The sequence below is a fragment of the Oncorhynchus nerka genome, linkage group LG20 (assembly GCF_034236695.1).
Source record: "Oncorhynchus nerka isolate Pitt River linkage group LG20, Oner_Uvic_2.0, whole genome shotgun sequence".
Taxonomy (NCBI): domain Eukaryota; kingdom Metazoa; phylum Chordata; class Actinopteri; order Salmoniformes; family Salmonidae; genus Oncorhynchus; species Oncorhynchus nerka.
In genome coordinates, this window is record NC_088415.1 from 6,630,039 (window position 1) to 6,653,268 (window position 23,230).

Below are 23,230 nucleotides of genomic sequence, written 5' to 3' on the forward strand. Positions count from 1 at the left end.
GATCGCCTTCCATGGGAACAGGTGGAGGCAGCCAGGAGAGCGGAGGCAGCAGCTAAAGGGAGCCAGCGCTTTGAGGGAACACGGCTGGCAAGGAAGCCCGAGAGGCAGCCCCAAAAATGTTTTGGGGGGTGGCACACGGGGAGTGTGGCTAAGGCAGGTAGGACCTGCGCCAACTCCCCGTGCTTATCGTGGAGAGAGAGGGTGTTGTACCGGGCAGGCACCGTGTTATGCAGTGGAGCGCACGGTGTCCCCGGTGCGTGTGCATATCCCGGTGCGGTACATTCCAGCTCCTTCTATCGGCCGGGCTAGAGTGGGCATCAAGCCAGGTGCCATGAAGCAGGCTCTACGCATCTGGTCTCCTCGGGCCGGCATACATGGCACCAGCCTTACGCATGGTGTCCCCGATTCGCCAGCACAGCCCAGTGCGGGCTATTCCACCTCGCATTCAACCAGGTAAGGTTGGGCAGGCTCGGTGCTCCAGATCTCCAGTACGCCTTCTCGGTCCGGTCTATCCGGTGCCATCTCCACGCACCAGCCCTCCGGTGGCAGCCCACCGCACGACGGGAGACAGAAGGGAGACTCTGGCGGCTCAGGACAGACTGGAGACTCTGGCGGCTCAGGACAGACGGGAGACTCTGGCGGCTCAGGACAGACGGGAGACTCTGGCGGCTCAGGACAGACGGGAGACTCTGGCGGCTCAGGACAGACGGGAGACTCTGGCGCACTGTAGGCCTGGTGCGTGGTGCCGGCACTGGTGGTATCGGGCTGGGGACACCTCAGGGCGAGTTCGAGGAGCAGGAACAGGGAGTACTGGACCCTGAAGGCACACTGGTGGCCTGGTGCGTGAGCCAGCCAGGAGCCTCCAGAGCCGCCAGCCAGCCAGTAGCGTCCAGAGCCGCCAGCCAGCCAGGAGCCTCCAGAGCCGCCAGTCAGCCAGGAGCGTCCAGAGCCGCCAGCCAGCCAGGAGCTGCCAGAGCCGCCAGCCAGCCAGGAGCTGCCAGAGCCGCCAGCCAGCCAGGAGCTGCCAGAGCCGCCAGCCAGGAGCTGCCAGAGCCGCCAGCCAGCCAGGAGCTGCCAGAGCCGCCTGTCACGCCGGCGATGCCAGAATTGCCATTCAGTCCAGAGCTGCCCTTCAGTCTGGAGCTGCCCCTCAGTCCGGAGCTGCCCCTCAGTCAGGGGCCCTTTAGTAGGGGTGCCAGTCCTAGGTTGGCGGCGGGGGTCGCCGTTCCTAGGAGGCCACAGAAGCGGACTAAGACTATGGTGGAGCGGTGTCCACGTCCAGCGTCCTCCTCTCTTTCTCCCAACGATGAACATTACAAGTAGACCCGTAGTGATATGTAAACCTCTATAATAGCAGGCCCATAGTGATATGTAAACCTCTATAATAGCAGGCCCATAGTGATATGTAAACCTCTATAATAGTAGACCCATCGTGATATGTAAACCTCTATAATAGCAGACCCATCGTGATATGTAAACCTCTATAATAGTAGACCCATAGAGATATGTAAACCTCTATAATAGTAGACCCATAGTGATATGTAATCCTCTCTAATAGTAGACCTACATAGTGATATGTAAACCTCTCTAATAGCAGACCCATAGTGATATGTAATCCTCTCTAATAGTAGACCCATAGTGATATGTAATCCTCTCTAATAGTAGACCCATAGTGATATATAAACCTCTATAATAGTAGACCCATAGTGATATGTAAACCTCTATAATATCAGACCCATAGTGATATGTAAACCTCTCTAATATCAGGCCCAAAGTGATATGTAAACCTCTCTAATAGCAAGCCCATAGTGATATGTAAACCTCTCTAATATCAGGCCCATAGTGATATGTAAACCTCTCTAATATCAGGCCCATAGTGATATGTAAACCTCTCTAATATCAGGCCCATAGTGATATGTAAACCTCTCTAATATCAGGCCCATAGTGATATGTAAACCTCTATGATAGTAGACCCATAGTGATATGTAAACCTCTCTAATATCAGGCCCATAGTGATATGTAAACCTCTCTAATATCAGGCCCATAGTGATATGTAAACCTCTATGATAGTAGACCCATAGTGATATGTAAACCTCTATGATAGTAGACCCATAGTGATATGTAAACCTCTCTAATATCAGGCCCATAGTGATATGTAAACCTCTATGATAGTAGACCCATAGTGATATGTAAACCTCTATGATAGTAGACCCATAGTGATATGTCAACCTCTCTAATAGTAGACCCATAGTGATATGTCAACCTCTCTAATAGTGGACCCATAGTGATATGTAAACCTCTCTAATAGTAGACCCATAGGGATATGTAAACCTCTCTAATATCAGGCCCATAGTGATATGTAAACCTCTCTAATAGCAGACCTACATAGGGATATGTAAACCTCTCTAATAGCAGACCTACATAGGGATATGTAAACCTCTCTAATAGCAGACCTACATAGGGATATGTAAACCTCTCTAATAGCAGACCTACATAGGGATATGTAAACCTCTCTAATAGTAGACCCATAGTGATATGTAAACCTCTCTAATAGCAGACCTACATAGGGATATGTAAACCTCTCTAATATCAGGCCCATAGTGATATGTTAACAAACAGGGAGTTGGATTAGACTTTCGTGCTGGGGTCATGTAAAATTATCTAGTCATTAGTAGAACTGAATGTAGAAGTAAACCAGCGGAATATCATCTAGTTGATACAGTCTGAGAAGAAGGAGTCACATCAGCTTTAAAGAATATACAAGGATGTTCAACGTATTGGCAATCCTTGTCTTCGAAAGGTATACCAAGCTCACTCACACTGCGGTGTCACCAAATAAATTGCCACGTGAAATGGAGAGGAAATAACAGAATGTGGCAGTTTTAAACACATTCACCCCAACCCACAGAGCACGGCAAACGAAGAGTGAGTTCATGAACTCTATCATTATTTAAATGGAAAGCAATTACTAATGTACTAGCTATGTAGCAACATTGTTGCTACTGTAGTATTTACAGTGTTACCACACAGTAATAACAATGTAAATTGTAAACTGAATGTAAACTGATTGTAAAGTGTAAAGTCAATGTAAAGTGAATGTAAAGTGTAAACTGAATGTAAAGTGTAGAGTGAATGTAAAGTGTAAAGTGAATGTAAAGTGTAAAGTGAATATAAAGTGTAAAGTGAATGTAGAGTGTAAAGTGAATGTAAAGTGTAGAGTGAATGTAAAGTGTAAAGTGAATGTAAAGTGTAAAGTGAATGTAGTGTAAAGTGAATGTAAAGTGTAAAGTGAATGTAAAGTGTAGAGTGAATGTAAAGTGTAAAGTGAATATAAAGTGTAAAGTGAATGTAAAGTGAATGTCAAATGAATGTAATGTGTAAAGTGAATGTAAAGTGAATGTAAAGTGTAAAGTGAATGTCAAGGGTCAACTTAATACAAAGTGTTACCAGAGAGAGTGTGAACCACGTGAGGTTCTGTATCCGGTACCTGCCTAATGTTTGTAAAACAGACCAGCTGGACCCACCATGTCATGGAAGCTGTCCGGGTCCAGGACCACTATACCAGGTGGTGTCAGAATTGTCAAAGACTCCAGCCACCCCAGTCATGGACTGTTCTCTCTGCTGCCGCACGGCAGGCAGTACCGGACAGCCAACTCTAGGTCTAAAAGTGTTCTTAAACAGCTTCTTCCCCGAAGCCATAAGACTCCTGAACAACTAATCAAATGGCTACCCAGACTATTTGCACTGCCCCCCCCGTACATTGTCTCTATACTGGTACCCCCTCTATATAGCCTCGCTACTGTTATTTTATTGTTAGTCTTCAATTATTTGTTATTTTTATTTATTTGTTTTTTACTTACAGTTTATTTGAGTAAATACTTTCTTAAAATGTATGTTTCTTAAAATGGCATTGTTGGAGAAGGGCTTTCAGTCTTTCAGTGTTTATTTATTTAAATATCTTTTTATCCTCCTATGTTTTTGTAGTAAATATTTCTGTTTCAATTTTAATTTCAGTTTTTTTTTCTATGAAGCGCCCATGCATCCATGTCTGAAATGTGTTATATAAATAAAGCTTGATCTTATTTGAAAGCTTGATAAATATTAAAACAGGTCCCAATACCGACCCCTGTGGTACACCTTTCGTAATATTGAGGAATCTAGAATTGACACCATCAGAAAGCACACACTGTGTCCTGTCTGTCAGATAGTTATTTAAACCATTTGCAAGACTCCTTATCCATGCCCATTTCAGAGCAGGGAATGGGCAACGTTATCAAATGCCCTGGAAAGGTCTATAAATAGGGCAGCAGAAAAGGTCTGCTAAATGACAGCTATATTATTTTATTGTTATTGTTAGAGCCGATTTGGACATATTTGTATAAACGACAGAACATACAAAGCTCCATGTACATTTGTGTAAATATATTAAATATGAATGTTTATGATTTATATTTACCTGATTGAGATATATTCATTTGTTATTAGTGTAACTTAGTTTTTGACCCCCCCCCCTCATTGTACTGTTGTAAATGTGTTATGATAAAGGCAGGAAGTTGGGCCTTCGGGGGCGGGGGAGGTCCTAGCTAGACATGGGAGCGGTATAGTCTATTTTCCATGTCAAGTAATCTATGCTTTAATTTGATTGGATAATCTTTTTTTTTTGTTAGATAGAAGAAGAAGAAAAATATTTGTTGCACCACATCCCTGGATGTCATTGAATGTTTTGGCCGTTTGGAAACCTTGAGTGTGGACTGTATGTGTACGAAACAACCCCGCTTCAGGCTTGGGCAGTGGCTATGGTAAAGACGAAAGGAAGCCACTTCAGGCTTGGGCAGTGGCTATGGTCAAGAGGAAAGGAAGCCACTTCAGGCTAGGGCAGTGGCTATGGTCAAGAGGAAAGGAAGACACTACAGTTATTATTATCTTATTATATTATTTTATATTATTATTAGGTGAATTCCACGGGTCGACCTGTGGACAGTCGTGGCCAAAAGTTGAGAATGACACAAATATTAATTTTCACAAAATCTGCTGCCTCAGTTTGTATGATGGCAATTTGCATATACTCCAGAATGTTATGAAGAGTGATCAGATTAATTGCAATTAATTGCAAAGTCCCTCTTTGCCATGCAAATTAACTGAATCCCCAAAAAAACATTTCCACTGCATTTCAGCCCTGCCACAAAAGGACCAGCTGACATCATTTCAGTGATTCTCTCGTTAACACAGGTGTGAGTGTTGACGAGGACAAGGCTGAAGATCACTCTGTCATGCTGATTGAGTTCGAATAACAGACTGGAAGCTTCAAATGGAGGGTGGTGCTTGGAATCATTGTTATTCCTCTGTCAACCATGGACACCTGCAAGGAAACACATGCCATCATCATTGCTTTGCACAAAAAGGGCTTCACAGGCAAGGATGTTGCTGCCAGTAAGATTGCACCTCAATAAACCATTTATCGGATCATCAAGAACTTCAAGGAGAGCGGCTCACATGTCGTGAAGAAGGCTTCAGGGCGCCCAAGAAAGTCCAGCAAGCGCCAGGACCGTCTCCTACAGTTGATTCATCTGCGGGATCGGGGCACCACCAGTACAGAGCTTGCTCAGGAATGGCAGCAGGCAGGTATGTGTGCATCTGCACGCACAGTGAGGCAAAGACTTTTGGAGGATGGCCTGGTGTCAAGAAGGGCAGCAAAGAAGCCACTTCTCTCCAGGAAAAACATCAGGGACAGACTAATATTCTGCAAAAGGTACAGGGATTGGACTGCTGAGGACTGGGGTAAAGTCATTTTCTCTGATGAATCCCCTTTCTGATTGTTTGGGGCATCTGGAAAAAAGCTTGTCCGGAGAAGACAAGGTGAGCGCTACCATCAGTCCTGTGTCATGCCAACAGTAAAGCATCCTGAGAGCATTCATGTGTGGGGTTGCTTCTCAGCCAAGGGAGTGGGCTCACTAACAATTTTGCCAAAGAACAGAGCCATGAATAAAGAATGGTACCAACACATCCTCCAAGAGCAACTTCTCCCAACCATCCAGGAACAGTTTGGTGACGAATAATGCCTTTTCCCGCATGATGGAGCACCTTGCCATAAGACAAAAGTGATAACTAAGTGACTCGGGGAACAAAACTATTGGCTATGCAAATATTGACTCTTTGCATCAACTTCATGTAAATGTCAATAAAAGCCTTTGACACTTATGAAATGCTTGTAATTATACTTCAGTATTCCATAGTAACATCTGACAAAAATATCTAAAGACACTGAAGCAGCAAACTTTGTGGAAATTAATATTTGTGTCATTCTCAAAACGTATCTACAGCTGTACATATCAGTCTACCATATCAGTCTACCATATCTACAGCTGTACATATCAGTCTACCATATCAGTCTACCATATCTACAGCTGTACATATCAGTCTACCATATCAGTCTACCATATCTACAGCTGTACATATCAGTCTACCATATCAGTCTACCATATCTACAGCTGTACATATCAGTCTACCATATCAGTCTACCATATCTACAGCTGTATATATCATATCTACAGCTGTACATATCAGTCTACCATATCAGCTCTCTACCATATCTACAGCTGTATATGATCAGTCTCTGGCCCCCAATGGTGGAACAAACTCCCTCACATATCTACAGCTGTACCTAGGATAGGATAAAGTAATCCTTCTCCCCCTCCCCCCTTAAAAGACTAGATGCCATATCTGTTCCACTGCTGTCATATATCAGTCTACCTGGATATCTACAGCTGTAAATGTAAATGTACATATCAGTCTACCATATCAGTCTACCATATCTACAGCTGTACATATCAGTCTACCATATCTACAGCTGTACATATCAGTCTACCATATCAGTCTACCATATCTACAGCTGTACATATCAGTCTACCATATCAGTCTACCATATCTACAGCTGTACATATCAGTCTACCATATCAGTCTACCATATCTACAGCTGTACATATCAGTCTACGACTGTACTGTCATGACCAAAACAAGCAATGGAGAATGGAGAATAGGACTGTACTGCTACAATGCAACACTAAAGTCTCTCAATTCTGAAACATTGCATGACAAATTGTCTGTAATAACGATTAAATGATAACAATATTATTCATATTTTTGTTTGTATTCTTTAAAACACATTGAACAAAATTGAACAAAAATACAAACTGAAACGTCCTTTTCATTCAAACATGATTCCTTCCTTCCTTCCTTCCTTCCTTCCTTCCTTCCTTCCTTCCTTCCTTCCTTCCTTCCTTCCTTCCTTCCTTCCTTCCTTCCTTCCTTCCTTCCTTCCTTCCTTCCAGTGAAGCATTAATCTAATTTTATTCCCCGACCTGACGCCAGTGTAGTGGTTTAGTACCCCCTCTAGATCTCTAGATCACCCAAGGAGCCTGTCATTTTGGGATGCACACCACACTAGATCACCCAAGGAGACTGTCATTTTGGGATGCACACCACACTAGATCACCCAAGGAGACTGTCATTTTGGGATGCACACCACACTAGATCACCCAAGGAGACTGTCATTTTGGGATGCACACCACACTAGATCACCCAAGGAGACTGTCATTTTGGGATGCACACCACACTAGATCACCCAAGGAGACTGCCTCATCCACCTGGAACGCCCCACCCCCCTAGATGTGTAACGGCTCTCAAAGCTGATTGCTTCTGTTTTAGCAGCAATGCACCACTCAAGTCTACTCTGCAGGCAACTTGACAAAGGAGTAGCAGTGGGATAGGAGCGGAGCAGAGGAGAGAAGAGAAGAGGAGGGAGAGGGAGAGGAGAGGAGAGGAGAGGAGAGGAGAGGAGAGGAGAGAGAGGAGAGAGGAGAGGAGAAGAGAAGAGAAGAGAGGAGGACAGAGCAGAGAGGAGAGCAGAGGGGAAGAGAGGGGAGCAGAGGAGATGAGAGGAGAGGAGAGGAGAGGAGAGGAGAGGAGAGGAGAGGAGAGGAGAGGAGAGGAGAGGAGAAGATAGAAGAGGACAGCATAGAGGACAGCAGGAGAGGACAGCAGCAGAGGAGGTTAGAGCAGGGGAGAGGGGTGGTTGGTGCACTATACTGCACCACCGTTCCATCTCACATTGGAACACCCTTCCCATTGAACCCTTCCCAGCTAATGTAAGACATCCCTGCTGCATGCGCTCTATTGCTCCTGCATACTCAGGGATACACAGAGTTACACATACACACACACACATACACACACGCATGCACATGCACGCACACGGACACACACACACACATACATACACACACATGCACACGCACACGGACACACACACACACACACACACACACACACACACACACACACACACACACACACACACACACACACACACAACCTCAGTGGTTCAGTGCTCATTGCCCTCTATGGCCTGTTGAAGGTATCAGGTATCAGTGGTCTTCAACCATTTCGCACTGCATTTCATAAACTCCCTAGTGGTCCAGAGCAAACATAGAAAATCCATGTTTAAATTTATAATCTACACAAAAAACACCCACCGTATAGTAGGTGAGAGGAGTCATTTCTGTGTGTTTTTTACTGCAATGCAGGATGGATCTATTTTCAGCATCATAATTGATTTAATTATGTTCCAGGAACAATGTCTCTTTTCGCGTGAATTTCACAGCCATTTGAACACAATTATTCTGGTAATGTTTAAAAGAACATCTTGATTTCTAGTCTTTTACGTTGTAGGCATATGTCAAATTCTGAGAAAACAATTTTGTCTGATTTATGACACTAACAAGAATGCGTCTTTGTTAGCTGGGCAAGCGAACAATCTCTGTTGATGACTCAGTATATTCTAGAATGTTCCTGAATCCAGGTATCACAGGAACTACTATCGACAGCTGTTACGTACAGCCCCGGCGCACCATCAAATCTTTTCAAATCTTCACTTCCACGTCCTTCAAAAAAAACACCACGAACGTCAAAAAAAGTGTGGAGACAGAGTGTATCAGATACACCAGCTCTGCTCTGCTCTCAGGCCAATAGAATCTCTCTCTCTCTCTCTCTCTCTCTCTCTCTCTCTCTCTCTCTCTCTCTCTCTCTCTCTCTCTCTCTCTCTCTCTCTCTCCAACAGAAGGGTGGAGACAGGGTGTATCAGATCCACCAGCTCTGACTCAGTCACTGTTGTACATCAGTGTCACGTCCTGACCTTTGTTACGTTTCTTGTTTAGGTTGGTCAGGGCGTGAGTTGGGGTGGGCAATTCGATGTGTTGTTCTAGTTTTGGTTTTCTACGTGTTTGGCCTGGTATGGTTCTCAATCAGAGGCAGATTGAGAACCATACTTAGGCAGCTTGTTTTCCCACTATGATGTGTGGGTAGTTGTTTTCCGTTTTGTGTGTTTGCACCTTACAGGACTGTTTCGTTCACTCTCTTTGTTGTTTTGTTATTCAGTGGTCAGTTGATTTATTAAATATTAACATGGACACATACCACGCTGCGCATTGGTCCCGATCTTGACTACTCTTCCTCAGATGACGAGGAGAACCGTTACAATCAGTGGGAGTTTCTAAAACAGAGAAATATAGTAATGAGCAAAAAGGGAAAGGAACAAGGTGCATGAAGTGAGGAAGAAATACAGCAATATAGTTTGGAGAACAGTGTGTTTTACAGTAGTAGCCTGCAGTAGAAATACAGTAGTAGCCCACTGTAGAAATACAGTAGTAGCCCGCTGTAGAAATACAGTAGTAGCCTGCAGTAGAAATACAGTAGTAGCCTGCAGTAGAAATACAGTAGTAGCCTGCAGTAGAAATACAGTAGTAGCCTGCAGTAGAAATACAGTAGTAGCCCGCTGTAGAAATACAGTAGTAGCCTGCAGTAGAAATACAGTAGTAGCCCACTGTAGAAATACAGTAGTAGCCTGCTGTAGAAATACAGTAGTAGCCCGCTGTAGAAATACAGTAGTAGCCTGCTGTAGAAATACAGTAGTAGCCTGCAGTAGAAATACAGTAGTAGCCTGCAGTAGAAATACAGTAGTAGCCTGCAGTAGAAATACAGTAGTAGCCCGCTGTAGAAATACAGTAGTAGCCTGCAGTAGAAATACAGTAGTAGCCCACTGTAGAAATACAGTAGTAGCCTGCTGTAGAAATACAGTAGTAGCCCGCTGTAGAAATACAGTAGTAGCCTGCTGTAGAAATACAGTAGTAGCCTGCTGTAGAAATACAGTAGTAGCCCGCTGTAGAAATACAGTAGTAGCCTGCAGTAGAAATACAGTAGTAGCCTGCAGTAGAAATACAGTAGTAGCCCGCTGTAGAAATACAGTAGTAAACACTGTAGAAATACAGTAGTAAACACTGTAGAAATACAGTAGTAGCCCACTGCAGAAATACAGTAGTAGCCCACTGCAGAAATACAGTAGTAGCCTGCTGTAGAAATACAGTAGTAGTCCGCTGTAGAAATACAGTAGTAGCCCTGCTATAGAAATACAGTACTTTAGTTGATGTTGCTCCAGTCTAACCTCTTTCTTCCCACAGCTGCTGTGAGTTTGGGCAAATTCATTTTACAATAACTAGCCTCTTACAAAAGTACTAATGCCCTTGGCTCTGGTCCATGGTGTTACTGCACATTCCTCCAGATGAAGCAATGTGCACTAATGCCCTTAGCTCTGGTCCAGGGTGTTACTGCACATTCGCAGTGGCAGGGTAGCCTAGTGGTTAGAGCGTTGGACTAGTAACCGGAAGGTTGCAAGTTCAAATCCCCGAGCTGACGAGGTACAAATCTGTCGTTCTGCCCCTGAACAGGCAGTTAACCCACTGTTCCTAGGCCGTCATTGAAAATAAAAATTGGTTCTTAACTGACTTGCCTAGTTAAATAAAGGTAATATAATTTTTAAAAATCCTCCAGGTGAAGCAATGCGCACTAATGCCCTTATCTCTGGTCCAGGGTGTTACTGCGCATTCCTCCGAATGAAGCAATGCGCACTAATGCCCTTAGCTCTGGTCCAGGGTGTTACTGCGCATTCCTCCGAATGAAGCAATGCGCACTAATGCCCTGAGCTACCAGAGATATACTGTTACTTTGGATGGTGTTTGGTGCTGTCCTGCAGCAAATATAACCACAGACTACCTTGGACCTAGTATCCCCCCCCACTGGCTTTAACCTGAAACTGCACCTTGTAAAGAGTCCTGTTCTGTCCTGTACAAGCACTGAGCTGTGGCACGCTGTCTGACCAAGCATGGCTTTTATTCAGATTGGCTGTGTCCAGTGGAGGCTGCTGAGTGGAGCACGGCTCATAATAATGTCTGGAACGGAGCGGATGGAATGGCATCAAACACATGGAAAACGGTGTCTGATGTATTTGATACAGTTCCACCTATTCCCGCTCTAGCCATGACCACAAGCGTGTCCTCCCTAATTAAGACGCCACCATCCTCCTGTGCGTGTGTTCCAAATGGCAACCTATTCTGGAGCAGATCAGAGACCTTTGGGACCTGGGTAAATGCAATGCACTAGATAAAGACTAGGATACCATGTGGGACACAGCTCTTCTTGGCTCTACGACTCGCTACTCTCTCTCTCTCTCTCTCCAACAGAACCTCTGTCTCTCTCTCTCTCTCTCTCTCTCCAACAGAACCACAGTCTCTCTCTCTCTCTCTCTCTCTCTCTCTCTCTCTCTGCAACAGAACCACAGTCTCCCTCTCTCTCTCTCTCCCTCTCTCTCTCTCTCTCTCTCTCTGCAACAGAATCAGTCTCTCTCTCTCTCTCTCTCTCTAATAGAATCGTGGTGTGACTCTGTAAAGCTGTAGATTGGGACATTCTATCGATCTGCTGCTTTTGAAAAGACAGGCAGAAAAGACAACAGGAGCGCTGTCTCAGCTCACACACACACACACACACACACACGCACACACGCACACACGCACACACGCACACACGCACACACACAACAATGATGAGACAGCCTATAGGGAGGAGGTCAGAGACCTGGCAGTGTGGTGCTAGGACAACAACCTCTCCCTCAACGTCATCAAGACAAAGGAGATGATTGTGGACTACAGGAAAAGGAGGACCGAGCATGCCCCCATTCTCATCAACGGGGCTGAAGTGGAGCGGGTTGAGAGCTTTAAGTTCCTCGGTGTCCACATCACCAACAAACTATCATGGTCCAAATATACCAAGACAGAGGCCTATTCCCCCACAGGAGACCTACTTGGCGCATGTGACAAATAAAATTAGATTTGATATGACATACACACACACACACACACACACACACTGTGAGGCCGGACTCGGTGTCTATAGCCAGAGAGAGATATCAGCATCACCACCACATTGCCCTACAGCCAGCCAGTCAGCCACACACACACACACACACACACACACACACACACGCGCGCACACACACGTACACACACACAGAGGGGAAAATAGGATTTGTGCTCCCAGATAGCTGAGTGGAGAGTAATTCTAGTCCATGGCTGTGTTACTGTTCTACGCAGACAGAGACGGAACATGAGCTGTGTTACCTACAGACAACACTTCACCACACATAAGGTCACTTATTGGTCTTGTCAAAGGCATATTAAAAAGGTTATTATTATCCAGAGATCAGGTGATAAGACCTTTAAAATCAACATCACCTGGGTGACTGAGTGAACTTCTGTAGAATAATAACACAGGTTCTTACAAGTGGAACAACTGGTGTTAAAGGGGGGGTTTTGATCGTTTTGAAAGGATGGTCAAATTGTGTTATTTAAAATAAAATAAACATCTTTTGCACAGGATAGTCAAAGTCAGCCTGTCACTTTGGAGAAGTGTGCCTGAAATCTAATCGGAAGGTATACTGTCAGTATCAGGAATGTTGAAGCCACTAGATGGCAATATAGTGCTATACTGGTATCTTATCATCAGATACACATATTTAGAGTATAGAATCATGTATTTAGAGCATAGATACATATATTTAGAGGATAGATTCATGTATTTAGAGTATAGATACATATATTTAGAGAATAGGTACATATATTTAGAGAATAGATACATATATTTAGAGAATAGATACATATATTTAGAGAATAGATACATATATTTAGAGAATAGATACATATATTTAGAGAATAGATACATGTATTTAGAGAATAGATACATATATTTAGAGAACAAATACATATATTTAGAGAATAGGTACATATATTTAGAGAATAGATACATATATTTAGAGAATAGGTACATATATTTAGAGAATATGTACATATATTTAGAGAATAGGTACATATATTTAGAGAACAAATACATATATTTAGAGAATAGATACATATATTTAGAGAATAGATACATATATTTAGAGAATAGGTACATATATTTAGAGAATATGTACATATATTTAGAGAATAGGTACATATATTTAGAGAATAGATACATATATTTAGAGAATAGATACATATATTTAGAGAATAGATACATATATTTAGAGAATAGATACATATATTTAGAGAATAGATACATGTATTTAGAGAATAGATACATATATTTAGAGAATAGATACATATATTTAGAGAATAGATACATATATTTAGAGAATAGATACATATATTTAGAGAATAGATACATGTATTTAGAGAATATGTACATATATTTAGAGAATATATACATATATTTAGAGAATAGATACATATATTTAGAGAATAGGTACATATATTTAGAGTGCTTTGAACCCTCGAATAGAAAGGAATCATATGAACCTTGTGGCAAGCATAAAACCCTAATATTGATTTTGTTAGTCAACCTCACTCAGATATCATAGTAATAACTGCAAACATATCTCTCCACCCTGTGGCTCTCTCACGAGGAGTTCAGATATTCGGTGTCCCTCACACCCCCTATCAAAGTCGCCCATTCCTGCTTTAGATAATGCAACATTGGCTGTGGCTTTTATGACTTGCGAACCACAGGAGGTTGGTGGCACCTTAATTAGGGAGGACGGGCCCGTGGGTAATGACTGGAGTGGAATGGTGGAATCAGATACATCAAACACGCGGTCGATGCAATTCCATTTGCTTCGTTCCAACCATTATTATGGAGCTGGAGACTCATATCTCCCTCACTAGTTTTAAGCACCAGCTCATAGATCACTGCACCTGTACATAGCCCATCTGTAAACAGCCCATCCAACTACCTCATCCCCATACGGGTATCTATTTGATTTATTTTGCACCTTTGCACCCCAGTATCTCTACTTGTACACTGCACATCTATCACCAGTGTTTAATTGCTATATTATAATTATTTTGCCACTGTGGCCTATTTACTGCCTTACCTCTCTTATCCTACCTAATTTGCACACACTGTATATAGACTTTTTCTATTGTACTATTGACTATATGTTTGTTTTAATCCATGTGTAATTCTGTCTTTTTGTTTTTGTTGCACTGCTTTGCTTTATCTTGGCTAGGTTGCAGTTGTAAATGAGAACTTGTTCTCAACTGGCCTACCTGATTAAATAAAGGTGAAATAAATTAAAAAATTAAATTAATAGTAGTAATTAGTCATTCCCTCGGAAGCCTCCTGTGCTGTGAGCGGGATAGTTTATCTGTAACACACCTGATAGTCACTATACGGATATAGTTCTTACAATTCCTACGTTGTCTGAGAACTGCCAGCACACAGCTGACACGAAGGAATGTTGTGAACAAAAAAGTAGTTGGGATGTGTATAACAGTATTATTTCTCTTCCCACGTCCTTACACTATCATCAAGCTGTAATAATAAACCATTTAGCAAATACAACATCTACTGTCTGTACAGATTTCCAGGTAGCCACCGTGGCAGGTTGTAATATAAAATCAGGTAGCCACCGTGGCAGGTTGTAATATAAAATCAGGTAGCCACCGTGGCAGGTTGTAATATAAAATCAGGTTTCCAGGTTGCCACCGTGGCAGGTTGTAATATAAAATCAGGTTTCCAGGTAGCCACCGTGGCAGGTTGTAATATAAAATCAGGTTTCCAGGTTGCCACCGTGGCAGGTTGTAATATAAAATCAGGTTTCCAGGTAGCCACCGGTTGTAATATAAAATCAGGTTTCAGGTTGCCACCGTGGCAGGTTGTAATATAAAATCAGGTTTCCAGGTAGCCACCGTGGCAGGTTGTAATATAAAATCAGGTTTCCAGGTAGCCACCGTGGCAGGTTGTAATATAAAATCAGGTTTCCAGGTTGCCACCGTGGCAGGTTGTAATATAAAATCAGGTTTCCAGGTTGCCACCGTGGCAGGTTGTAATATAAAATCAGGTTTCCAGGTTGCCACCGTGGCAGGTTGTAATATAAAATCAGCTTTCCAGGTAGCCACCGTGGCAGGTTGTAATATAAAATCAGCTTTCCAGGTTGCCACCGTGGCAGGTTGTAATATAAAATCAGGTTTCCAGGTAGCCACCGTGGCAGGTTGTAATATAAAATCAGGTTTCCAGGTTGCCACCGTGGCAGGTTGTAATATAAAATCAGGTTTCCAGGTAGCCACCGTGGCAGGTTGTAATATAAAATCAGGTTTCCAGGTTGCCACCGTGGCAGGTTGTAATATAAAATCAGGTTTCCAGGTAGCCACCGTGGCAGGTTGTAATATAAAATCAGGTTTCCAGGTTGCCACCGTGGCAGGTTGTAATATAAAATCAGGTTTCCAGGTAGCCACCGTGGCAGGTTGTAATATAAAATCAGGTTTCCAGGTAGCCACCGTGGCAGGTTGTAATATAAAATCAGCTTTCCAGGTTGCCACCGTGGCAGGTTGTAATATAAAATCAGCTTTCCAGGTAGCCACCGTGGCAGGTTGTAATATAAAATCAGCTTTCCAGGTAGCCACCGTGGCAGGTTGTAATATAAAATCAGGTTTCCAGGTTGCCACCGTGGCAGGTTGTAATATAAAATCAGGTTTCCAGGTAGCCACCGTGGCAGGTTGTAATATAAAATCAGCTTTCCAGGTTGCCACCGTGGCAGGTTGTAATATAAAATCAGGTTTCCAGGTAGCCACCGTGGCAGGTTGTAATATAAAATCAGCTTTCCAGGTTGCCACCGTGGCAGGTTGTAATATAAAATCAGGTTTCCAGGTTGCCACCGTGGCAGGTTGTAATATAAAATCAGGTTTCCAGGTAGCCACCATGGCAGGTTGTAATATAAAATCAGGTTTCCAGGTTGCCACCGTGGCAGGTTGTAATATAAAATCAGCTTTCCAGGTAGCCACCGTGGCAGGTTGTAATATAAAATCAGGTTTCCCATGTCAAAGAATGGGGGATATGCTGTGAAGTCTATGAAGATAGACCCAACGTACTGTAAGTCACAGTTATTCATTGCAAATCAATTGAGCATTTCAGGCACACAAATTCCAAATACTGACATTGAAAAGTTTCACTAAAAAAGTGTACGACTAAATATCGCATATTTAAAATTGAGGACAAAGATAGCAGAAAACACATTTAACAAGTAGATCGCAACATCAACGAAATTATAGCATCATAACTCAGAACAGTGCATAAAGGATATTAAATTCACTATCCATTTAAACAAACATGTCCCTTTTCAAAAAATGGTTCACCCTTGATCCAGCCCTGTACATGGGGAAGCTGTGCTTGCTGTCCATCCCAGGACCCCTGTCTGCCCAGTGAGAGAGGCCTGATCTGTCCATCCCAGGACCCCTGTCTGCCCAGTGAGAGAGGCCTGATCTGTCCATCCCAGGACCCCTGTCTGCTCAGTGAGAGAGGCCTGATCTGTCCATCCCAGGACCCCTGTCTGCCCAGTGAGAGAGGCCTGATCTGTCCATCCCAGGACCCCTGTCTGCCCAGTGAGAGAGGCCTGATCTGTCCATCCCAGGACCCCTGTCTGCCCAGTGAGAGAGGCCTGATCTGTCCATCCCAGGACCCCTGTCTGCTCAGTGAGAGAGGCCTGATCTGTCCATCCCAGGACCCCTGTCTGCTCAGTGAGAGAGGCATGGTCTGTCCATCCCAGGACCCCTGTCTGCTCAGTGAGAGAGGCCTGATCTGTCCATCCCAGGACCCCTGTCTGCTCAGTGAGAGAGGCATGGTCTGTCCATCCCAGGACCCCTGTCTGCTCAGTGAGAGAGGCCTGATCTGTCCATCCCAGGACCCCTGTCTGCCCAGTGAGAGAGGCCTGATCTGTCCATCCCAGGACCCCTGTCTGCTCAGTGAGAGAGGCCTGATCTGTCCATCCCAGGACCCCTGTCTGCCCAGTGAGAGAGGCCTGATCTGTTCATCCCAGGACTCCTGTCTGCCTAATGAGAGAGGCCTGATCTGTCCATCCCAGGACCCCTGTCTGCCCAATGAGAGAGGCCTGATCTGTCCATCCCAGGACCCCTGTCTGCCCAATGAGAGAGGCCTGATCTGTCTATCCTAGGACCCCTGTCTGCCCAGTGAGAGAGGCCTGATCTGTCCATCCCAGGACCCCTGTCTGCCCAATGAGAGAGGCCTGATCTGTCCATCCCAGGACCCCTGTCTGCCCAATGAGAGAGGCCTGATCTGTCCATCCCAGGACCCGTGTCTGCCCAATGAGAGAGGCCATAGCTGGATTGCTCTCCTGATTCAATCTTGGGGGTGACTGCAGCCAAGTGGGTGCCTGAAGCCTGCTTAGGTCCCCCTCCTCCGCTGCTCCCCCCCCCGGCCTGAAGCCTGCTTAGGTCCCCCCCGGCCTGAAGCCTGCTTAGGTCCCCCTCCTCCGAAAGCCCCCCACCCCGGCCTGAAGCCTGCTTAGGTCCCCATCCTCCGCTGCCCCCGGCCTGAAGCCTGCTTAGGTCCCCCTCCTCCGCTGCCCCCCGGCCTGAAGCCTGCTTAGGTCCCCCCCGGCCTGAAGCCTGCTTAGGTCCCCCTCCTCCGCTGCCCCCCCGGCCTGAAGCCTGCTTAGGTCCCCATCCTCCGCTGCCCCCCGCCATACGTGATATGACATTGTTACTTTTGTATATATATATTTTTTTAGACGGGAGATAAGTGCTACACATTTTTACGAATCAATGGGATCCTGCATATTTATGGCTTTGATTTAAAAAAAAGATCAAATGATTTTTCACCTTTATTTCTCTTTAGTGTTCATGTTGATCAATATTTTGGCTATACTGGCCTATTATAAATGATCACATACATGTCTGATCAATACATACAACTCTGAACATATTGTCATCATTAATGATAGTGCAGAGGCACCAATAAATTGTCCAATACACTTATTGTATGTTGTTTTCAAGTACATTCCCTTCTGTCTAAGCTTCTAAGGTGAATCAGGGTTTACTAATTATTGTGAAGAACTGTATCAGTGAAATGTATTCTGTCATTAGTTACAAAATAATAGAAAATGCAATTGTGTATTGCTGCTGTTTGTCTGATATCTAACAGTCCATGATCAGCTCTGTTGACCATGAGAGCATTTAGAAGAGAAAATGGGTTTGAGGTATACTATTTAAACTCACAATGACATGTGGTTAGTGGTTAGAGCGTTGGACTAGTAACCGGAAGCTGACAAGGTACAAATCTGTCGTTCTGCCCCTGAACAGGCAGTTAACCCACTGTTTCTAGGCCGTCATTGAAAATAAGAATTTGTTCTTAACTGACTTGCCTAGTTAAATACAGGTAAAATATCAAATTAAAATAAATGTGGCCCATTGTTCACCTAGTCATCAATGACACGTGACCCATTGTTTACCTTGTTACCTGGCAACGACCACAAGGGCGTTTCAAAGAGCTGTCAGTCAAGGCGAACTCATTAATATAAATAAAGGTACTATTTCTTAAATTCTGAGCATTTTAATAGTGTAAAAATGTTATGAGTGATGTTTTGGTCATTCAAATGCTATTTTTACTTGGGATAGGATGACTGTGCGGGAACTTTAAACAGTCTGTGGGATATAGAGTAAGTGGCATCCCTGTGAAAAGTGTAATCGTCACAAAAACCTCACATAAACTGTTGATCGAACAGGGTTAGTTATGAAGGCCCTATTGAGCCTATAGTTTTACCTTTGTATATCCTTGTCACAGTCCAGTGACTCCTCGGGGTTGTCAAATGAAAGACAAAACGTCAATGTTGACTCAGTCTGGTGCATAACTGAACAGTCACTGACCAAATGTTTCCCACAGCACAAGCCATCTCAGGGCCTTGCTGTAATAAACAGTCCCATAAACAGAAAAACATTTATATGGCGGAGTCGCTCTGTCGGGAAGCGCTTATATGTAGGAGTGTATTCATTAGTGCACAGAGTTTTTATTGAACAAATTCAGGTAGGTCCCTCCCCGTTTCGTCCCGTTTGCTTCCGTGTAAGAAGCGTTTCGCAACAGAAACGGCGTAATGAATTCGCCCCTGCTGGGATCTATTGGACCACGTGACTGGATAGTACACGTTAGGGCAGCCATGGTTTTACCTAATTCATGTCCAACCCAAAATGGGAAAGAGGTGGAAGGATTGGAGAGGATAGAACGAACAGCAATGCAATAGCCTGGGTATTGTGTTTAAATTGGGGGGAAAACTCGCTTTTCCAATCCTCTCTGTAGGTTTTATTGGTTGAAAACAAGAAGTTGCGAAGCCAAGGTGAGTTTTATTTCGTTCGTGTGTGTTTTTTTTGTTGTAGATCTTTTGTTTCGGCTTTTACTTTGGCTTTCGTGTCTGAATAATTGACTATTCATGGGTTTTTAGACGCAAATCAATATGTCATGAATAAGGATATAGCTTGGTTAATTTATCAAATTTAAATGACACGAAGTCAGAATTGTATTAATTTATTTTCAACAAGGAATCTATCTCATAAATCTTTTTGCCGCCACACCCGCACTTCTCTAAATGATTATGAGTAGGAACACGCTTCCTGTGTTAAGGATACGAAGTAACCGTACCTTCTTCACCTTGCTAGTGGGCCAGTCCAGTGGTCGTAGCTGATTTCCTGCTGGGTGTATGTTCTGTGTGTTAGGGATTAGGCTAGATACCTTGCTAGTGGGCCAGTCCAGTGGTCGTAGCTGACTTCCTGTCGGGGTGTATGTTCTGTGTGTTAGGGATTAGGCTAGATACCTTGCTAGTGGGCCAGTCCAGTGGTCGTAGCTGACTTCCTGTCGGGGTGTATGTTCTGTGTGTTAGGGATTAGGCTAGATACCTTGCTAGTGGGCCAGTCCAGTGGTCGTAGCTGACTTCCTGCTGGGGTGTATGTTCTGTGTGTTAGGGATTAGGCTAGATACCTTGCTAGTGGGCCAGTCCAGTGGTCGTAGCTGACTTCCTGCTGGGGTGTATGTTCTGTGTGTTAGGGATTAGGCTAGATACCTTGCTAGTGGGCCAGTCCAGTGGTCGTAGCTGACTTCCTGCTGGGTGTATGTTCTGTGTGTTAGGGATTATGCTAGATACCTTGCTAGTGGGCCAATCCAGTGGTCGTAGCTGACTTCCTGCCGGGGTGTACGTTCTGTGTGTTAGGGATTAGGCTAGATACCTTGCTAGTGGGCCAGTCCAGTGGTCGTAGCTGACTTCCTGCTGGGTGTATGTTCTGTGTGTTAGGGATTATGCTAGATACCTTGCTAGTGGGCCAGTCCAGTGGTCGTAGCTGACTTCCTGCTGGGTGTATGTTCTGTGTGTTAGGGATTAGGCTAGATACCTTGCTAGTGGGCCAGTCCAGTGGTCGTAGCTGACTTCCTGTCGGGGTGTATGTTCTGTGTGTTAGGGATTAGGCTAGATACCTTGCTAGTGGTCCAGTCCAGTGGTCGTAGCTGACTTCCTGCTGGGTGTATGTTCTGTGTGTTAGGGATTATGCTAGATACCTTGCTAGTGGGCCAGTCCAGTGGTCGTAGCTGACTTCCTGTCGGGGTGTATGTTCTGTGTGTTAGGGATTATGCTAGATACCTTGCTAGTGGGCCAGTCCAGTGGTCGTAGCTGACTTCCTGCTGGGTGTATGTTCTGTGTGTTAGGGATTAGGCTAGATACCTTGCTAGTGGGCCAGTCCAGTGGTCGTAGCTGACTTCCTGCTGGATGTATGTTCTGTGTGTTAGGGATTAGGCTAGATACCTTGCTAGTGGGCCAGTCCAGTGGTCGTAGCTGACTTCCTGCTGGGTGTATGTTCTGTGTGTTAGGGATTAGGCTAGATACCTTGCTAGTGGTCCAGTCCAGTGGTCGTAGCTGACTTCCTGCTGGATGTATGTTCTGTGTGTTAGGGATTAGGCTAGATACCTTGCTAGTGGGCCAGTCCAGTGGTCGTAGCTGACTTCCTGCTGGGTGTATGTTCTGTGTGTTAGGGATTAGGCTAGATGTTCTGTGGTCCAGTCCAGTGGTCGTAGGACTTCCTGCTGGATGTATGTTCTGTGTGTTAGGGATTAGGCTAGATACCTTGCTAGTGGGCCAGTCCAGTGGTCGTAGCTGACTTCCTGCTGGGTGTATGTTCTGTGTGTTAGGGATTAGGCTAGATACCTTGCTAGTGGTCCAGTCCAGTGGTCGTAGCTGACTTCCTGCTGGATGTATGTTCTGTGTGTTAGGGATTAGGCTAGATACCTTGCTAGTGGGCCAGTCCAGTGGTCGTAGCTGACTTCCTGCTGGGTGTATGTTCTGTGTGTTAGGGATTAGGCTAGATACCTTGCTAGTGGTCCAGTCCAGTGGTCGTAGCTGACTTCCTGCTGGATGTATGTTCTGTGTGTTAGGGATTAGGCTAGATACCTTGCTATATAGGTCAGGTAATGACTAACTCGTGTCATCAACTGCCCTGCGTTGTGGTAGGTTTAGAAAAGCAGTAACCTTGGGAATCCTTGACCATCCATGTGTATGTGACAAATAAAATTTGATTTGATTATAGCAATACGATAGACTTGTTAAATAACATTCAAACAAATGTCTTTGTATGGTATGCTGATTTAAAATAATAATAATTGCCTACTGGCATATCATAACCAACAGTGTCTGTCGTATTTAGGTCCCAAAACAGATCTATAGTACCAGGCTAGCTAGATCCTGTTATCGGAGATGTATCAGGTCTGTTACCAGGTTAGCTAGATCCTGTTATCGGAGATGTATCAGGTCTGTTACCAGGCTAGCTAGATCCTGTTATCGGAGATGTATCAGGTCTGTTACCAGGCTAGCTAGATCCTGTTATCGGAGATGTATCAGGTCTGTTACCAGGCTAGCTAGATCCTGTTATCGGAGATGTATCAGGTCTGTTACCAGGCTAGCTAGATCCTGTTATCGGAGATGTATCAGGTCTGTTAGGCTAGCTAGATCCTGTTATCGGAGATGTATCAGGTCTGTTACCAGGCTAGCTAGATCCTGTTATCGGAGATGTATCAGGTCTGTTACCAGGCTAGCTAGATCCTGTTATCGGAGATGTATCAGGTCTGTTACCAGGCTAGCTAGATCCTGTTATCGGAGATGTATCAGGTCTGTTACCAGGCTAGCTAGATCCTGTTATCGGAGATGTATCTCTGGTCTGTTACCAGGCTAGCTAGATCCTGTTATCGGAGATGTATCAGGTCTGTTACCAGGCTAGCTAGATCCTGTTATCGGAGATGTATCAGGTCTGTTACCAGGCTAGCTAGATCCTGTTATCGGAGATGTATCAGGTCTGTTACCAGGCTAGCTAGATCCTGTTATCGGAGATATATCAGGTCTGTTACCAGGCTAGCTAGATCCTGTTATTGGAGATATATCAGGTCTGTTACCAGGCTAGCTAGATCCTGTTATCGGAGATGTATCAGGTCTGTTACCAGGCTAGCTAGATCCTGTTATCGGAGATATATCAGGTCTGTTACCAGGCTAGCTAGATCCTGTTATTGGAGATATATCAGGTCTGTTACCAGGCTAGCTAGATCCTGTTATTGGAGAAGCGTCTTGATTAGGTCATTGGTGATAGTCCTCTGTTTTTAGTACTGTAGCGTCTACACTTCAACCGCAAGACCAGAACCCGGGACGTTATGATCGCTGGCGACCTACACACCTAAACTAAATCTTAATTTGACACAAAAGAAGTTCAGGTGGTATTCAGCCTAAATGTAGACTTTGTCAACACAAGAGACCAAGTGTTCCCTTGGCTCAGCTAAATCCTTTCGAGTCCCCTCTGCATCTCAATCAGCTCCTTACTAACCCAGGGGCCTGGAAACCCCCCAAGACAACCAGCGACAGGACCGAACTCGCCAGCCTCTCTACTCCTCCACCTTCCCTCACATTCATTTTCAGTGTATAAGAATAGGAACGGATACGAGCACCCAATGTGCTGCACCATCTCAGGCAAATGTTCAGCAAGCGTCCTTAGATTCAACT

General features: G+C 44.4%; 1 protein-coding gene across 2 annotated transcripts in view; it reads left to right on the plus strand.

Moving 5' to 3' along the window:
* The first annotated feature begins 19,324 nt into the window (after nucleotides 1–19,324).
* Nucleotides 19,325–23,230, plus strand: part of LOC115125237 (SPRY domain-containing SOCS box protein 1-like) — a 37,507-nt gene continuing 33,601 nt past the window's right edge. For both annotated transcript variants that reach the window (XM_065005150.1, XM_065005151.1), the window contains exon 1: nucleotides 19,325–19,543. The gene's annotated coding sequence lies outside the window, so the exon portion shown is untranslated. The remainder of the gene's footprint in view (nucleotides 19,544–23,230) is intronic.